Raw genomic sequence first — 18,546 nt, forward strand, 5'->3', positions numbered from 1 at the left:
AAATTGGGCAGAACGGTGGCGCAGTGGGTTAGCACTGCGGCCTCACTGCGCCGAGGCACCAGGTTTGATCTCGGTCACTGTGTGTGGAGTTTGCACATTCTATCCGTGTTTGTGTGGGCTTCGCCCCCACAACTCAAAGATGTGCAAGTTAGGTGGATTGGCCACGCTAAATTGCCCCTTAATTGGAAAAAAAAAAAAAAAATTAATTGGGTACTCTAAATTTAAAAAAGAAAATTGGGAAATTATTGCCTTTAAAGCGCAAAGGGAGAGAGAGGAGAGAGCGGCTAGGCCTCAACAGCAGAGCTCTTGGCGGAAAGGAAAAAGCTACAAATGGACTTTGACCTGCTCTCCACGAGGAAAGCAGTGCACCAACTCCGCCAGGCACGGGGACCGCTATAAAAAAACAGGGACAAAGCCAGCCGCCTGTTGGCACACCAGCTGAGAAAGCAGGCAGCCACCAGAGTGATCGCGCAAATTAGGGACAACAGAGGCACACTAGAAACAGACCCAAACAAGGTTAACAAGACCTTCGAGGACTTTGACTGGCGACTGTACACCTCAGAGCCCCCAACAGGGGGCTCAGGGATGAAACAGTTCCTTGATAGACTAGACATGCCAGTCATGGGGGAGGACAGAAAATGGGGCCTGGGAGCACCGTTAGAACTGGGAGAGATCATGGAGAGTATAAGCTCCATGCAGGCAGGTTCCGGGCGGACTTCTACGAAACATTTGTGACAGCACTGGCCCCACACCGGAGGAAGATGTTCACAGACTCGCTGGCAAGGGGCAGACTGCCACCTATACTAGCACAAGCCTCAATCTCGCTAATACCTAAGAAAGACCTGACTGAATACGTTTCATACAGACCCATTTTGCTACGAAAAGTAGACTCCAAAATATTGGCCAAGATCCTAGCCAAAAGAGTGGAAGACTGCGTACCAGAGGTGGTCGCAGAGGATCAAACGGGCTTTGTCAGAGGTAGACAGCTAACATCGAACATCAGGCACCTGCTGAACGTGTTCATGATCCCATCAGGGGTCAGAGCACCTGAGGTGATCGTTTCCCTGGATGCAGAAAAGGCCTTCGACAGAGTCAAGTGGAAGTACCTGATAGAGGTGCTGGAGCAGTTCGGGCTCGGATCAGGGTTCACCTCCTGGGTGGAGCTCCTGTACAATGCTCCAATGGCGAAGCAACACCAGCTCCCAGTACTTCCAACTCCACAAGGGCACCAGGCAGGGATGCCCGCTGTTACAGCTGCTGTTCGTTCCAGCGATCGAATAATTAGCGATCGCTCACAGAACAGCAAAGAACTGGAGAGGGATCCGAAGAGGAGGCAGAGAGCATAGAGTCTCACTCTTTGCAGATGGCCTGCTCCTCTACATCTCGGTCCCACAAAGCAGCATGAAAGGAATCATTGCGCTCCTGAAAGAGATTGGTGCCGTCTCGGCCGATTAAACACAATATGAGCAAATGTGAGATTTTCCCGGTGAACACGCAAGGGGGAGGGGCAGCACTGGTGGGACTGCCGTTTAAACAATCCCAACACAAATTCCACTACCTGGGGATCCTAATCGCTCATCACTGGATGGGGATCCACAAATGGAACATGACCAGTCTGGCAGAGGAAGTCAAAAAGGACCTGCAGAGATGGAACACACTCCCACTCTCCCTGTTGGGGAGAGTACAGACAATCAAAATGAACGTACTGCCCAGGTACCTCTTCCTATTCAGATTGATCCCAATCTATATCCCCAAGGCCTTTTTTAACTCACTGGACAAGTTAATCATGGCGTTTGTATAGGGGGAAAAGAATGCTAGGATCACAAAGAAGGTCCAACAGAAACCAAAATCCAGGGGAGTGCTAGCCCTCCCAAACCTTCAATTCTAACACTGGGCAGCGAAAGCGGCATCTTTTACCAAGATGGCGCCGTAGCGAGGCAACTCTCTGCGAGCTCTCCCAAACAGATCCACTTTTTACTTAACTTATACTCGTTCTAATCTTTTAAAAATTAATTCTAAAACTAACATTATTACTATCCTCTCTCTTTTATCTTCTCTTGCAGGCTTGAACATCCTCCGAAGCCCTTGGAGACCTTTTGACCCGACCCGACCTGACCTCCGCGACCTGGAAGAAGATCGGGCCCAAACCGGAAGTGAAGCCCCGACCTCGATTTGGAGCCGACCCAGACCTCGGAGCTCCAAACCCGGCCTAACTACCGACGCCAGCCCCCGGATCGCCTTGCCCAGTCCCCGGAGCTCCCGACCCCCGACGGCAAGACCCGGCCCAACGCGACCCCCAGAGACCCGCCCAGCGACCCGAACCTGAGAGGCCCGCCCAACAACCCGACCTACCTGGTGATGGAAGAAAGAAAAATCCACGTGGAGGCCCGAACGGGCCCACTTCAAGATCCTACCGCAGCAGCACCCAGGGAGGGAACAGACCATGGGACCCAGCCCAACCTGCCTCAGGAAACCCCTGCCCACTACCCAGGACTCCCGAAACGGCGGAGACCCCGTGCGAGGACCCAAAATTGCTGCAAGGTATTCCCGTGCCCGCAGAAGGCTGGGACCCATCCGGATTGCAAACGTGCCCCCCTTGCAACCCCGCTACCTCAACCAGTGCCCGGGACCCTGCCAGACGCGACCCCAGTTACGTAAACAGCGCCCTTGTCCCCGCCAGCGCCCTGGACCCCGCCAGACACGACCACCTACCTTCCACAAGAACTGACATCTGCCATCGGATCCCAGGATCATCCAGCAGCAGCCGCCAACCGAGGAAGCGAGGGAAACGCGGCGGTCTGCAGGTTAGACTGAAGCAACGTGGTTTCAAGACCCCTCTCCCCAGCATACTCCTGGCAAACGTCCAAGCGATCGAAAACAAGCTGGATGAACTTAACACCAGACTTACCTCTCAGAGGGAAGTAAGAGACTGCTGTGTGCTCTGTTTCACAGAGACATGGCTCACCCCTGCCTCACCGGACTGTGCCATACAACCTGAAGGCTTCTCAATTCACCGGGTGGACCGCACGGCATCATCAGGCAAAGCGAAGGGTGGAGGGGTTTGCCTCCTCATCAATTCCTCCTGGTGCTTGGATGTGACGACTCTGGCGACCCACTGCTCCCAGACCTGGAATACCTGACCGTGAAGTGCCGCCCATATTATCTTCCACGTGAGTTCACTTCAGCCATTATCACAGCGGTCTGCATCCCACCCCAGGCAGTAGTGAGGAAGGCGATGGACGAACTATACACAGTAATAAACAACTACGAAACAGAATACCCGGAGGCCTTGTTCATCATGGCTGGAGACTTCAACAAGGCCAACCTCAAGAGTGTACTGCCAAAATTTCACCAGCACATCTCCTGTCCCACCAGAGGCGACAACACTCTTGACCACTGCTACTCAAAAATCAAGGGTGCCTACCGTTCCATCCCCCGACCGCACTTTGGGAAATCAGACCATAGGACGGTGCTCCTTCTCCTGACGAATGTGATATAAAATAGTTACTTTAGAGTTACTAGTTAATGTAATGTAGAAATAAGCCACTTTGATTCTTGCAGTTAGGGACAAAGGAATTTGAGACCGCATGAAAAAAGCAGGAAGAGGTGTGTCTATGAGAGTGATGCTGCATTGATAGGGGCCAGAGAAAAGGATTGGAAGTGAGCCAATCAGAATAGATTAAACAGGTCAGGAGGGACCTAGGCTGACCTATGTCCGTCGAGTATGTGAAACTTGATACCATTTGAACTGATTTTGCAGAGATCCCTTTGTCTTTTAGTCAGTCGTTTTCTGGAGTGTAAGAGGCTGGATGTCCTGTTACATTTCTGTAAGATGATTCAAGCTTGCAAGCTAAATAAATAACTTCTGTTTACGTGCGAATCCGTCTCAACTTTTATTGAGGCCAGACTGACAGGGAAAGAAATTTGGAGATCAACATTTGGTGCCGAAAACCGGGATTTCTCTGGGCGATCCTGATCCAACTGCGAAATCAGAATTAGACTGATTATGAACAGGAGGACAGGAACAAAGGGCCCTCAATATAGAAATGGAAAACGACCAGCATTGATTGTTCCCCTCTTCTTATCGTCTGATTAGTCTGGTCACTCGCGGTTGGCACAGAAAGACCGCCTCGACGAAATCACAGGTCAGTCTGGGGATTAGCACTTTAATTGATGGGATTTCATATTGTTGTTTCGGCTTGGGTTAGGGTTTTGGGCTGATGGGACTTTAATAATAAAGGTTCAGTCTATTATCAGGGTTCAGAGGCTGATGTGACTTAAATAATAAAGGTTCAGTCTATTATCAGGGTTCAGAGGCTGATGTGACTTAATTAATGAAGGTTCAGTCCAGTATAACTGTTTTTAAATCTGAAGATGGTTCAACTCTATGTGTGAGTGTTTTAAATATATAGTTGATTAAGCTAAAATTGTCTCCTTGGACTGTAAAGTTCCGAGGTCTAGTTGAGATTGTGAGGTTGAAGCAGAAGTCTCTCAAAGGGTTAACAGCAGCAGGCGGAGTTGAAAACAGACAGTGCTTCTCACTCAGGCCTTGAGATAACAGCACCAGTCTGCAGTGTAATCGGATACCTTTCCTTTGAGTCAGTGAACACCAGCAAAGTTACGTTTTGAATTAATTAAAGGAAACCAGTGGGTTTCTCCACCTCTTTGATAAAAGTTATTATTTTCGAAAGCAATTGATTGAAATTGCCAGAATCTTAAATTTTACTTACTTGAAATAAGGTTTATCTCATTTTATCTGGAGATTAATAGAAACTTAAAGAAGATCATGGACACCATTTTAAAAAGTGTCAATCTGGAGATGATAATTGATTTTGCTAATACTTATGATAGTTGATTTTGCTAATACTTATGTGTATGTAACAGAAAAAAAACTTGTTAAAAGAAAAATTGTTAAGATAAAGAAATAATTAAGTTGTAAATGTTATACAAGTTTGTGTTAAGCAAATTGTAAATTTAGTTCTGAGTTGAGATCAGAGCTAAGCTTGCAAGTTGCAGTAATTCAATTTGAATTTTCAAACATTTTTAAGTTTTAAAAAAAAAGAGAGCAAATAGAGAAAAGAAGGACACAGATCTTGAATGCGTTGAATAGCACATTTCAAAGGCCCATAAATCTTTCTGTTATCTTAGACCTAAAACCTAGGAAGATTGACGAGCCATAGGAATGTCTGGGGCGTTTTAATGAAATCTACCGGGGGCAGTCAGGCGATTTGCTGTATCAAAATGGTCAGAATTCCCCTCAATACTGTGCTATGTTAATGCATTGCCTACCACCTTCTGTGGTTACTGCTGTGAAATGTAATAACATGAATTGGACAGAGAACGACCCTTCCCAGATGGCAAGGGCAGTCAGACTTTACTGGAAGGAGGGTGTAGGCCAAGAAGGAGGCTCAGTTACAAAGGTTAAGACTGAGTATGTAATGAAAAAGGATGATCTGCGATCCCAACAAGCGGCAGAAATGGTAGTTTACCAGCAGGAGCTCCAATATAGTGACTTTGGGTGGGTGGATCAGCGAAGAGGAGGATGAGACAACAGTGCTATATTTCTATCACCCCCCAGTGGTGGACGTTAGACATTGAACAGTCACTCCATCACGTTACCCTGGCCTATGACAGAACTGGACGAAACAGGGAGTTGGAGGACAAATACCGGCCATTACTTGAGACCGAATGGCCAGTCAAGGTTACAGCCACAGTCACGGGAAAAGAAGGTACAGCCGATTTTGTTACAATATCACCACATTTATGGCCACAGTCAGCTTCGGTAAGCCCTCATATTACACGTCAGGTCCATGACCAGTACCATGCCAGGGATATGGGGCGAATGGTCAGCATCTTACCGCAGCTCGTCAGAATAGGTATGAGATATACCTTTTGAACAATCCACGTCTGACATTTAAACACTGTACCACTATCAATCCAGCCTGTTTTCTTAGTGGTCCCCCTGTCCATGAAGACGCACCTGGCCACGACTGTTTAGCCTTGATTCAGGAAACTACCACAATAAGGGGCGATTTGAGTGACATTTCGTCAGAACAACCTGACATGATTATGTGTGGTCAAATATCCCACCGGGGTTTAGTTAATGACCTACTGCAGGCCCTCCTTCTGCCAGCGCAGATTTCCGTTATTAAATGCGCTGCCCACACGAATGGTACAACCCCAGTTGACGTTGGTAATGAACGAGCAGATTGTGCAGCGCGCACAGCCGCACAAATTCAGCAAGTGATGGTGCCTAAAATGTTAAGTCAGACTAAACGATCTACTATGAATGTGTCTGCTTCTGACAAGCCAATGCCAGACGTCATAAGGTTACAGGAGGACGCTCCTGAGAGTGATAAACAAATCTGGAAATGGTTAGGTTGTACATATGATTCTGTTTCCTCTTTATGGACCACGCCTGCACATCAGACTTGTATGTCTGATGTACTGGCTTTATGGGTCATCGAATGTGTACACTTTGCAACTCATTGTGGGGCTCGAGGGACTAGTGATTTGTTGCTGGACACTTGGTGGCACCCTAAAATGCAGGGGTTGGCCCAAAGTATCAGTAATCGGTGTTTGATTTGTCAGCAATATAACACCGGAAAAGGTATCCCTTGTGGGAAGGGGCAAACCCCGTTGCCCAGTGGTCCCTTTGAGACGCTCCAAATGGATTACATTGAGTTGGAAAGGTGTCAATGTTATAAATATGTTTTGGTCATTGTGGATGTGTTCAGCAGATGGGTTGAGGCGTATCCGACTATCTATAGTAAAGCTGTTACTGTGGTTAAAGTCTTGATGAGGGAAATCATTCCCCGGTACGGTATACCAGCTCAGTTAAGTTCTGATAATGGGCCTCATTTTATTGGACAAATTAACAAGGAGTTTTGCTCCCAGTTGGGCATACGCCAGCAGTTACACTGTGCTTACAGACCGCAGGCAGCCGGGGTGGTTGAGAGACACAATCAGACCCTCAAAACTAAATTGGCTAAATTAAGAGCAGACACGGGACTGACATGGCTTAAGTTGCTCCCCGTTGCCCTCTTCCAGCTGCGGGTTACACCTGCGGGACCAGCCCGGCTCTCTCCCGCCGAGATTCTTTATGGCAGGCCTCTTAGAATTCCTTGGAGCCTGCAGGTTCCCAGATGGGTTCAGTTTCATCAGATGACTGAAGAAATGACCACCTACGTTCTAGCCTTTACGCAAGTGCTCAAGGAACTCCATGGCCCAGTCCGTGCGGCTCACCAGCCATTGCCCCAGTACCTAGCTCACTTTCAGTCCAGCCCGGTAGTTATGTCATGGTCAAAAAATTGGACTAGGAAGGGGTCGGAGCCGCGATGGGACGGGCCCTTCCAAGTTCTCCTTACCACCCCCACAGCAGTTAAAGTGGAGGGGCGAAGTGCTTGGGTCCACCTACATCACTGTAAATTGAGTCCATCTCCACTACTGTAAAAGGTCGGATACTAACCTGCCTCCCTTCTCCAGTGCTATTTTACAGGTGTGGAGCATGATGGAGTGGCTACGCATCGTCTGTCTGATATTTCGCCTCACTTCGCTTGGCGTGTTATTGGCGATGGACATGGAAAAGGGGAATATTATGTATCTGTGTAGCCCCAACCAATCTACAAGGATACATCACCGATGCAAAGGTGATGTTCTTCACTGCCCCCATATACGAGGACATGGTATCGACTCATGGAAGGTCATCAAAGTTAAGGAGAATGCGGGAGTCATGAAGCAGCTGCACCGGCCCCGGCGATGGGAAGGGAACATTATATGGACATTGCCTTGTTTTTGGAATACATGTAAATTTGATTTTGGATGTGTTAAAAGTGGTACAATAAATGTAACATCAGGCTGTCAGAAGAGTGTAGGAAGAGACCATGAGAAAGAGAAAGGGACTAGAGAGAGGACGGGGCGTGTGAGAAGGGAAGTACAGCTAGAACGTAGGTTACCGGGAGATGCACTTAAGTTAATTAAAGGCCAAACTGAGGAAAACCCGGGTAGTATGAATCTCTTCTACCAGATTTACCACCGTCTGTATGGCCAGGGACGGGTTGTCTGCTACCCAAACCCCGCAGCGGTGTCTAGGTTATTTTCTGTTTCACCGCTTTGGGGCACTCCCCAAACGGTGGTTCATTGTCAGCGTTCCGAGCCATTGCCCGAGCACGTCACTCTTCCTTACGATCCGGATTCAGCACCACCGGCTATTTGCCTTCCCCTCCCTCGGGATAATTCCCATTCACAGTACGATAGGCTGCGACGGTGGAGGGCATACATACCTAGCCACTTCACTCCCAATAGGGATTCCCGGTCGTACGAGAATTGCTTCAGCAGTGAAGGATATGGCTGTTTGCTGGTAGAGGTGGACACAAATATAACATGTCTGTTTCCCACCTGTACGGACAGGAGGTGCCATATCACCCAGGCGTCTGGCCAATGCGTTTGTTACAACATCACTTGCGTTCCATTGAACGCTGGCCTCCAGCTCCTTTGTGGCTGGGCGAATGTCTCTCATATCACTGTTGGGAATAGGTCTTTCTGCATTGCTGGGCGGCCCGAATGGGCATTTCAAAGTTGGATAAACTGGGCTACTGGGAGGTCCTTACGCAACCGATATGCTGATTGTGATGCTAGTCTCCACACGGAACAAGGATACTACTTTTTATTTAATGGTACGGCGACCAACGTTTTGTCACCCCATTTCCCCGCCGAATTGCTATAGGGACTCTGGTCCCTACCACAGTCCCCTGCCCTTCGGCGTGGAACCTGCATAATCAGTTAGCACGCCGGGCAGTCTCTGCTGAATTTTGCGAGAACTGGAAAAAACCTCAGGTTCTTGCACCCAACCGGGGCCACTCAGCCGGGTGGGGCATTCTGAGCGTATTGACACTGGGAGGTGTGGGGAGTTCCTTGGCTGTTAGTGATCGGAATTATTTTATTTGCGGCCTTACCATCTTGGGAAATGAAACCTTGGGAGCCCTCGGGGCAATAACCAAGGAGTTGTCTCAGCTACGGTTGTTTGCAATGCAGAACCGGTATGCTCTTGACTATCTTCTGGCCCGTGAGGGTGGGGTATGCGCCATAGTACAGGGCAAGTGGATCATGGGTGTTCAGGACTTGACCGCTAACATTACTAAATTTATGGATCGCATACGGGATCACTTGGACGGGATGCAGGATCCTGACTCTTGGGGTAACTGGGGATCTGGAGGATGGAAGGACTGGTTGATAAATATGGCCATGTATCTAGTGGTAGCTATCGGCTGCATCTTTGTGGGCCTGGCCATCCTTAAATGTGTGATGGGTAGAATGCGGGGTGCACTAGATCAGATCACCGCCCCAATCACCGAGAAAAAAAATTTAACTGTTAAAATCCATGAGGGTGAGGCAGATGAAGGGGGGCTAAGACAGGAATTGGAAATGCAGCGACGGATCTTTTTAGATGAGGAACCGTAGCTATAGATTGGATAGTTCGGTTATCATGGAATGATAAAAGGAGGGAATGACGAATGTGATATAAAATAGTTACTTTAGAGTTACTAGTTAATGTAATGTAGAAATAAGCCACTTTGATTCTTGCAGTTAGGGACAAAGGAATTTGAGACCGCATGGAAAAAGCAGGAAGAGGTGTGTCTATGAGAGTGATGCTGCATTGATAGGGGCCAGAGAAAGGGATTGGAAGTGAGCCAATCAGAATAGATTAAACAGGTCAGGAGGGACCTAGGCTGACCTATGTCCGTCGAGTATGTGAAACTTGATACCATTTGAACTGATTTTGCAGAGATCCCTTTGTCTTTTAGTCAGTCGTTTTCTGGAGTGTAAGAGGCTGGATGTCCTGTTACATTTCTGTAAGATGTTTCAAGCTTGCAAGCTAAATAAATAACTTCTGTTTACGTGCGAATCCGTCTCAACTTTTATTGAGGCCAGACTGACAGGGAAAGAAATTTGGAGATCAACACTCCCGGCATACAAGCAGAAACTCAAGCGGGAGAATCCAGCTAAGAAGGTTGTGCAGTGCTGGTCCGAGGAGACAGAAGAGCTCTTAGAGACAGTGGACTGGTCCATATTTAAGAACTCAGCGCCCAACTTAAATGAGTGTGCCACCACCGTCACAGACTTCATCAGCAAATGTGTGGACGACTGCATGCCAAAGAAAGCAGTACGTGCGTTCCCCAGCCGGAAACCATGGCTCAATCGCGAGACTGACTCCCTACTGAAGGACAGATCTGAGGCGTTCAAGGTAGACGACCCTGACCTATACAAGAAATCCAGGTACGACCTCCGCAAAGCCATACGGAATGCCAAGAGAGAAGATCAAACCAAGCTAGAGTCAGACAGACTCTCGGCGGCTGTGGCAAGGACTAAACAATATAACGGGCTACAAAGCGAAGCCGAACAGTATCTCTGGCAGCAGCGCACCCCTCCCCGATGAACTTAATGCATTCTATGCTCGGTTCGAGCAGGTAACCAACAATCCGCTGGCGAGTGCCCCAGCAGCCCATAATTCACCCATACCCACCATCACAGCTTCCGAAGTCAGATTGGCCTTCCTGAAAGTGAACCCTCGGAAGGTGACGGGTCCAGACGGGATCCCTGGTCGTGCACTCAGAGCCTGCATGGAGCAGCTGACAGAGGTATTCACGGACATCTTTAACCTGTCCCTACTCCACTCCGAGGTCCCCACCTGCTTCAAGAAGACCACCATCATACCGGTACCAAAGAAGAACCAGGCAACGTGCCTCAATGACTACCGACCAGTGGCCCTGACTTCAGTCGTAATGAAGTGCTTCGAGAGGTTGATCATGAAGCGCATCACCTCCAGACTCCCAGAACGCCTTTATCCACTGCAATTCGCATACCGCTGCAACCGGTCCACATCAGACACCATTTCCCTGGCCCTACACTCCCTATCCCTAGAGCATCTCAAAAACAAGGACTCCTACATTAGACTCCTATTTATTGACTACAGCTCCGCCTTCAACAACAGCTCCGCCTTCAACACCATAATCCCAGCCAAGCTCATATCAAAGCTCCAAAACCTAGGACTTGGCTCCCCACTCTGCAACTGGATACTCTATTTTCTTACCAACAGACCACAATCAGTAAGAATGAACAACAACACCTCCTCCACAATAGTCCTCAACACCGGCGCCCCACAAGGCTGCGTACTTAGCACCCTACTCTACTCCCTGTAAACACACGACTGCGTGGTAAAACTTGGTTCCAACTCCATCTACAAGTTTGCTGATGACACGACCATAGTGGGCCGGATCTCGAATAACGATGAGTCCGAATACAGGCGGGAGATAGAGAACCGAGTGGAGTGGTGTAGCGACAACAAACTCTCCCTCAATGCCAGCAAAACTAAAGAGCTGGTAATTGACTTCAGGAAGCAAAGTACTGTACACACCCCTGTCAGCATCAACGGGGCCGAGGTGGAGATGGTTAGCAGTTTCAAATTCCTAGGGGTGCACATCTGCAGAAATCTGTCCTGGTCCACCCACATCGACACTACCACCAAGAAAGCACAACAGCCCCTATACTTCCTCAGGAAACTAAGGAAATTCGGCATGTCCACATTGACTCTTACCAACTTTTACAGATGCACCATAGAAAGCATCCTATCAGGCTGCATCACAGCCTGGTATGGCAACTGCTCGGCCCAGGACCGCAAGAAACTTCAGAGAGTCGTGAACACCGCCCAGTCCATCACATGAACCTGCCTCCCATCCATTGACTCCATCTAAACCTCCCGCTGCCTGGGGAAAGCGGGCAGTATAATCAAAGATCCCTCCCACCCGGCTTACTCATTCTTCCAACTTCTTCCATCGGGCAGGAGATACAGAAGTCTGAGAACATGCACAAACAGACTCAAAAACAGCTTCTTCCCCACTGTCACCAGACTGCTAAATGACCCTCTTATGGACTGACCTCATTAACACTACACCCTGTATGCTTCATAAGATGCCAGTGCTTATGTAGTTACATTGTATATGTTGTGTTGCCCAATTATGTATTTTCTTTTATTCCCTTTTCTTCCCATGTATTTAATGATCTGTTGAGCTGCTCGCAGAAAAATACTTTTCACTGTACCTCGGTACACGTGACAATAAACAAATCCAATCCAATCCAAGAGAGATGGGATGGACAAAGGAGGCAGAAGCCAAGTGGATGCACGCAGAGGAGACCCCCTCAAGGGGACCTCCCCCCGGGCCCTCACCAAGGCGGCTCTCCCAAGAAACACTCCAGCAGCCCAGTGGTGATAGCCACCTCCAGACGTGGAACCAACTACGGCAGCAATTCGGACTGACCAAAATATCCGACAAAGCCCCCATCTGCAATAACCACAGGTACACACCAGCACTCACCGACGCCACCTTCAAAAGGTGGAGACAGGATGTGGGGGACATTGACAGTCAGGGACCGATACACTGACGGTAGGGTCACAACACTGGAAGAACTGACGCAGCGATTCCAACCAGCTAAAGGCAACAAACTCAGATACCTGCAGCGACAAAACTTCCTCAAGGAAGGAGACAAGGACATAACCACGACCACCATGACACACACTATTGGAAGAGCTGCTGGGCGCAGACATCCTAGGCAGAGGGAACTGTAGTGACATGTACGAACGACAAGGAGGAAATGGGAAGACGACTTGGGGTTCGAAATAGGGTGGGGATTCTGGAGCGACGCACTGCACAGGGTCAACTCTCCCTCCGAGGCTCACCCTAACGCAGCTAAAAGTGGTACACAGAGCCCACTTGACCAGAACCCGAATGATCAGGTTCTTCCCAGAGGTGGGGGATAGATGTGAAACCTGCCAAGGAGGCCTGGCCAACCACGCCCACATGTTCTGGTCTTGCCCAGACTTGGTGGGTACTGGACAGCCTTCTTCGAGGCAATGTCCAAAGTGTTAGGGATGAGAGTGAAGACATGCCCGAAAGTGGCAGTCTCTGGGGTATCAGACCAGCCAGATCTCTTCATGGGGAGGAGGGCGGATGCCTTTACCTCCCTGATCGGCCGCCGTAGAATTTTGCTCGGCTGGCGATCAGCAGCACCACCTAAAACTGCCGACTGGCTTCCCGGCCGATCGGAATTTCTCCAAATGGAGAATATCAAATTCACCATCCTTGGTCGGAAGAGCGCTTCCACAAAACATGGGAGCCATTCACCCGACTGCTCCGAGACCGGTTTGTGGCCAACACATGAATAAATAGCGAGTAGCCCGGGAGAAATAGCCAGGACGAGACAGAAAGAGGAAACCGAGGGAGGACCGGGGTGGGGGGGAAGGTGATGTAACAAAAGCCAGCCAGCAAGAAAGAATGGGGGCAGCAGTGAAGGGGGGAAAAGGGACAAAAAGGGGTAGCCAGAAGGGGGAAGAGAAGGAAACTAAAACGGGCGAGGGGGGGGGGGGGTGCAGAGCACAGGGGAAGACGACAGTAGGAGCAACCACAGCACGGTGAGAGAACGCAAAGAAAACTGGGAAGGGGAAACGAACAATTGCCCAGTTAGATGATTAGTGAAAAGGAAAGAAGAGAGGGGAGGAAAGACCCCTCCCGTCTGGGTATATTTCCTGGAGTCTGTGTTTTGTTTTGTCAGGTATATACCTGTATCCACAACCTGGACAAAACTGTATTTTCAATCAATTATTTTTAAAAAGGAGACCATCGGGGCGGGGTGTCAGGGAGAGGGGAGCTGGGCGGGGGGGGGGGGTCAGGGAGGGGGAGCTGGGCGGGGGGGTCAGGGAGAGGGGAGCTGGGGGGGGGGGGGGAGGGTCAGGGAGAGGGGAGTTGGGCGGGGGGGGTCAGGGAGAGGGGAGCTGGGCGGGGGGGGGGTAGCTGGGGGGGGGAGCGGGGTCAGGGAGAGGGGAGCTTGGCGGGGGGAGGGGAGCTGGACGGAGGGGGGGGGTCAGGGAGAGGGGAGTTGGGCGGGGGGGGGTTAGGGAGAGGGGAGCTGGACGGGGGGGGGTCAGGGAGAGGGGAGTTGGGCGGGGGGGGTTAGGGAGAGGGGAGCTGGATGGGGGGGGTGGGGGGGTCAGGGGGAGGGGAGCTGTGGGGGGGGAGCTGGGCGGGGGGGTCAGGGAGAGGGGAGCAGGGTGGGGGGGGGGTCAGGGAGAGGGGAGCTGGGCGGGGGGGTCAGGGAGAGGGGAGCTGGGTGGGGGGGGGGGGAGGGTCAGAGAGAGGGGAGCTGGGCGGGGGGGGGTCAGGGAGAGGGGAGCTGGGCGGGGGGGGGTCAGGGAGAGGGGAGCTGGGCGGGGGGGGGAATCAGGGAGGGGGTGCTGGGTGGGGGGGGGTCAGGGAAAGGGGAGCTGGGCCAGGGGGGGGGGCGGGTGGGGTCAGGGAGAGGGGTGCTGGGTGGGGGGGGTCAGGGAGAGGGGAGCTGGGCCGGGGGGGGGGGGGGGGGCGGGTGGGGTCAGGGAGAGGGGAGCTGCGCGGGGGTGGGGGGGGGGGGGTCAGGGAGAGGGGAGCTGGGCGGGGGGGGGGGGGTCAGGGAGAGAGGAGCTGGGTGGGGGGGGAATAGGGAGGATTGTTTGCTGAGCCAGATGGCGACAGACTGTTATTAGAGAAAGCGAAGAAGAAGCCTTTGTTTCTGGACAATAAATGAAAACGAACGGCAATTTTTTTTGTTTTTTAAAATGTGAAAACAGAGGGATGTGCGCAACAAGAAAGTGTGGAAACCAGTGGAGCTTCTAAACGATTGAAAGTGGTTCAAGCAGGGGAGTGCATAAATGAAATGAAAATCGCTTATTGTCACAAGTAGGCTTCAAATGCAGTTACTGTGAAAAGCCCCTAGTCGCCACATTCCGGCGCCTGTTCGGGGGGGGCTGGTACGGGTATCGAACCGTGCTGCTGGCCTGCCTTGGTCTGCTTTAAAAACCAGCGATTTAGCCCAGTGTGCTAAACCAGCCCAGCTAATACACCCTTTATACGCTAAAGCAGGGGATGTATGAAGCAGGGGAGTGTGTAAAGCAGGGGAGTGTGTAAAGCCGGGGAGTGTGTAAAGCAGGGGAGTGCGTAAAGCAGACGAGTGCGTAAAGCAGACGAGTGCGTAAAGCAGACGAGTGCGTAAAGCCGGGGAGTGCGTAAAGCCGGGGAGTGCGTAAAGCCGGGGAGTGCGTAAAGCCGGGGAGTGCGTAAAGCCGGGGAGTGCGTAAAGCCGGGGAGTGCGTGAAGCCGGGGAGTGCGTGAAGCCGGGGAGTGCGTGAAGCAGGGGAGTGCGTAAAGCAGGGGAGTGCGTAAAGCAGGGGAGTGCGTAAAGCAGGGGAGTGCGTAAAGCAGGGGAGTGCGTAAAGCAGGGGAGTGCGTAAAGCAGGGGAGTGCGTAAAGCAGGGGAGTGCGTAAAGCAGGGGAGTGCGTAATGCAGGGGAGTGCGTAAAGCAGGGGAGTGCGTAAAGCAGGGGAGTGCGTAAAGCAGGGGAGTGCGTAAAGCAGGGGAGTGCGTAAAGCAGGGGAGTGCGTAAAGCAGGGGAGTGCGTAAAGCAGGGGAGTGCGTAAAGCAGGGGAGTGCGTAAAGCAGGGGAGTGCGTAAAGCAGGGGAGTGCGTAAAGCAGGGGAGTGCGTAAAGCAGGGGAGTGCGTAAAGCAGGGGAGTGCGTAAAGCAGGGGAGTGCGTAAAGCAGGGGAGTGCGTAAAGCAGGGGAGTGCGTAAAGCAGGGGAGTGCGTAAAGCAGGGGAGTGCGTAAAGCAGGGGAGTGCGTAAAGCAGGGGAGTGCGTAAAGCAGGGGAGTGCGTAAAGCAGGGGAGTGCGTAAAGCAGGGGAGTGCGTAAAGCAGGGGAGTGCGTAAAGCAGGGGAGTGCGTAAAGCAGGGGAGTGCATAGAGCAGGGGGATGTATAGAGCAGGGGGATATACCAAGCCGGGGGGGGGGGTGTGGAGGGGGTGGGTTGTGGAGGGTGGGGGGAAGCGGGGGGGGGGGGGGGGGGGGAGTGTGGGAGGGGAGGGGCTGTGGGGGTGTGGGGGAGGGGTGTGTGGGGGGTGTGGAGGGGGTGTGTGTGGAGGGGGGGTGGAGGGGGGGTGTGGAGGGGGGGGGTGTGGAGGGGGTGTGGGGGGGTTTGAGGGGGGGTGTGTGGAGGGGGGATGTGTGTGGAGGGGGGAGTATTGAGGGGGGGTGGAGGGGGTGTGGGGGTGTGTGGTTGGGGGGGTTGTGGGTGTGTGGGGGTGGGGTGGGGGGTGTGTGGAGGGGGGCGTGTAAAGCAGGGGTGTGTATGAAGCAGGGGGGTGTATGAAGCAGGGGGGGGGTGTATAAAGCAGGGGGTGTGTATAAAGCAGGGGGGTGTATAAAGCAGGGGGGTGTATAAAGCAGGGGGATGAAAGGAGGGGGGTGCATAAAGCAGGGGAGTGTATAAAGCAGGGGGGTGTATAAAGCAAGGGGGGTGTATAAAGCAGGGGGGGGTGTATAAAGCAGGGTGGTGTATAAAGCAGGGGGTGTATAAAGCAGGGGGTGTTTAAAGCAGGGGGTGTTTAAAGCAGGGGGATGTATAAAGCAGGGGGTGTATAAAGCAGGGGAGTGTATAAAGCAGGGGAGTGTATAAAGCAGGGGGGTGTATCAAGCAGGGGGTTGTATCAAGCAGGGGGTGTATCAAGCAAGGGAGTGTATAAAGCAGGGGAGTGTATAAAGCAGGGGAGTGTATAAAGCAGGGGAGTGTATAAAGCAGGGGGGTGTATGAAGCAGGGGAGTGTATAAAGCCGGGGAGTGTATAAAGCAGGGGGATGTAAACCAGGGGATTGTGTAAATCAGGGGATTGCTTCACAGTGCCAGGTTCCAAGGTTTGATTCCCGCTTGGGTCGCTGCCTGTGCAGAGTCCGCACGTTTTCCCTGTGTCTGTGTGGGTTTAGTCCGGATGCTCCGGGTTCCTCCCACAAGTCCCGAAAGATATGCTTGTTATGTGAATTGGACATTCCCCCAATATCTTGTTTTCTGACTTGTCTCAGTAGAAACTTACGAATAATTCTGTATTTTTAAATCAGCTGTACTATCTGACTTTTTACTTGCACCAAAGGTTCACAACTTGTGAGGTTAAAGTGTTTCTGATACATTTTAATCCAACAAAGTTACAAAAAAGTGCAAATGGATACTTACACATTGCTGAATCTGTACCTAATTAATTCTATACTGATTACTTTACGAAAAGCTATTATCACAACAAGTTGATCCAACGTTCCATGATATGGCGGGGGGGGTGAATTGTGGAAAATTACCCCACCTGCCCTCTCGTGTATCACTGTTGGATTGGACATGTTTATCTGGGACTTGAGGTCTATGCGAGTCTGACTGCTTCTTTTCTCTGTGACGGTGGAGTTGAGGTTGTGTCTGTGTCTCTGCAATGTTGGATTAATATTGTACTTACTGTCAGTTAGAAGGAGACGGCGACACATACATTTTGCTGAGGAATCATCACCTTGTTCTTGGAACTCATTTCTTCATCTGTTGAACTAGGGGGAAGAAAGCATATCTCTTGTAGATCAGGGTCAGATGAGGCCAATGATAGATCAGTCTATTCTTTCAACTGATAATCACAGAATTTATAGTGCAAAAGGAGGCCATTCGGTTCATCGAGCCCATCTTTGTAAAGAGCGTTCCACGCCTCCACCCTTACCCAGTAACCCCACCTAACCATGTGAAATGAAATGAAAATCGCTTCTTGTCACAAGTCGGCTTCAAATGAAGTTACTGTGAAAAGCCCCAAGTCGCCACATTCACGTTGCTGAGGAATCATCATCTTGGAACTCATCTCTTCATCTGTTGGACTGGGCGGAAGATAACATATCTCTTGTAAATCAGGGTCAGATGGGGCCAATGATAGATCAACCTATTCTTTCAATTGATAATCAGTAAAGTAAAGAAAATACTCTCCAAATCCTAACCCAGAATCAGACAATAAGCCAGGCCCAGAAAGAGCTCTCCCTTCCCCCCGCTCACTCCAAGTCCCGGAACAAGATCGTGCTCCGCTGCGCCTCTTGCAAACAGCGCCCGATTCTCCCTGAACTCCCCCCCAAGTCAGTAATGATCTCTGAGCCTCTTTGCTCACACTCCCAGATGGATGTGCTGCTGCAATGAGAACGCTGTTCCTGGGCTGGAGGGGCTGCACATGCGCTCTCACCCTCAGTGACGACAGGCAGGGGGCGGGGTTACGCCGGGCATGCGCAGATCCCCGCAGTAATTGCGCATTGAGAATCAATGGAAATATTCCCCATTTCACTGTCATCACATATAGAGCAAAACCTCCTATAGGGCCCGTGTTGGGGGCAGTGTGTGTGGGGGGTTTTATCGGGTTTAACAACTGTCATAATATTTTTGTGTTGTTTTTTTTTCTTGTGTTTTCTTCCCTTGTGAGTGATGACCTGCTGCATTTATCTCCACGCAGCAGGATTAAAACCCTGCATCCACCGACTATTCTGGAGTGATGCACGGCGTGACAACGAAAGTAAAAATACAAAAATTAACTGAGGGACAAAAGCAAACCGGGGGGTGCTCCAAAAAGAAAGCAACTGGAGCAGAGCCCAAAAAGGAATCAGAATGGAAACGGAAACGGAACAAAACAC

General features: G+C 50.9%; 1 long non-coding RNA gene across 4 annotated transcripts in view; it reads right to left on the reverse strand.

The window, feature by feature from the left end:
• The window catches only part of LOC140400061 (uncharacterized), a 66,771-nt gene that overhangs the window by 39,713 nt on the left and 8,512 nt on the right, over positions 1 to 18,546 (reverse strand). For 3 of the 4 annotated variants that reach the window (XR_011938021.1, XR_011938022.1, XR_011938023.1), the window contains one exon: positions 17,352 to 17,436. The exons of the other annotated variant lie outside the window; for it this stretch is intronic. This is a non-coding gene — a long non-coding RNA (uncharacterized lncRNA). The remainder of the gene's footprint in view (positions 1 to 17,351; positions 17,437 to 18,546) is intronic. 4 annotated transcript variants of the gene reach the window in all.

This window comes from Scyliorhinus torazame, chromosome 24 (genome assembly GCF_047496885.1).
Source record: "Scyliorhinus torazame isolate Kashiwa2021f chromosome 24, sScyTor2.1, whole genome shotgun sequence".
Lineage (NCBI taxonomy): Eukaryota > Metazoa > Chordata > Chondrichthyes > Carcharhiniformes > Scyliorhinidae > Scyliorhinus > Scyliorhinus torazame.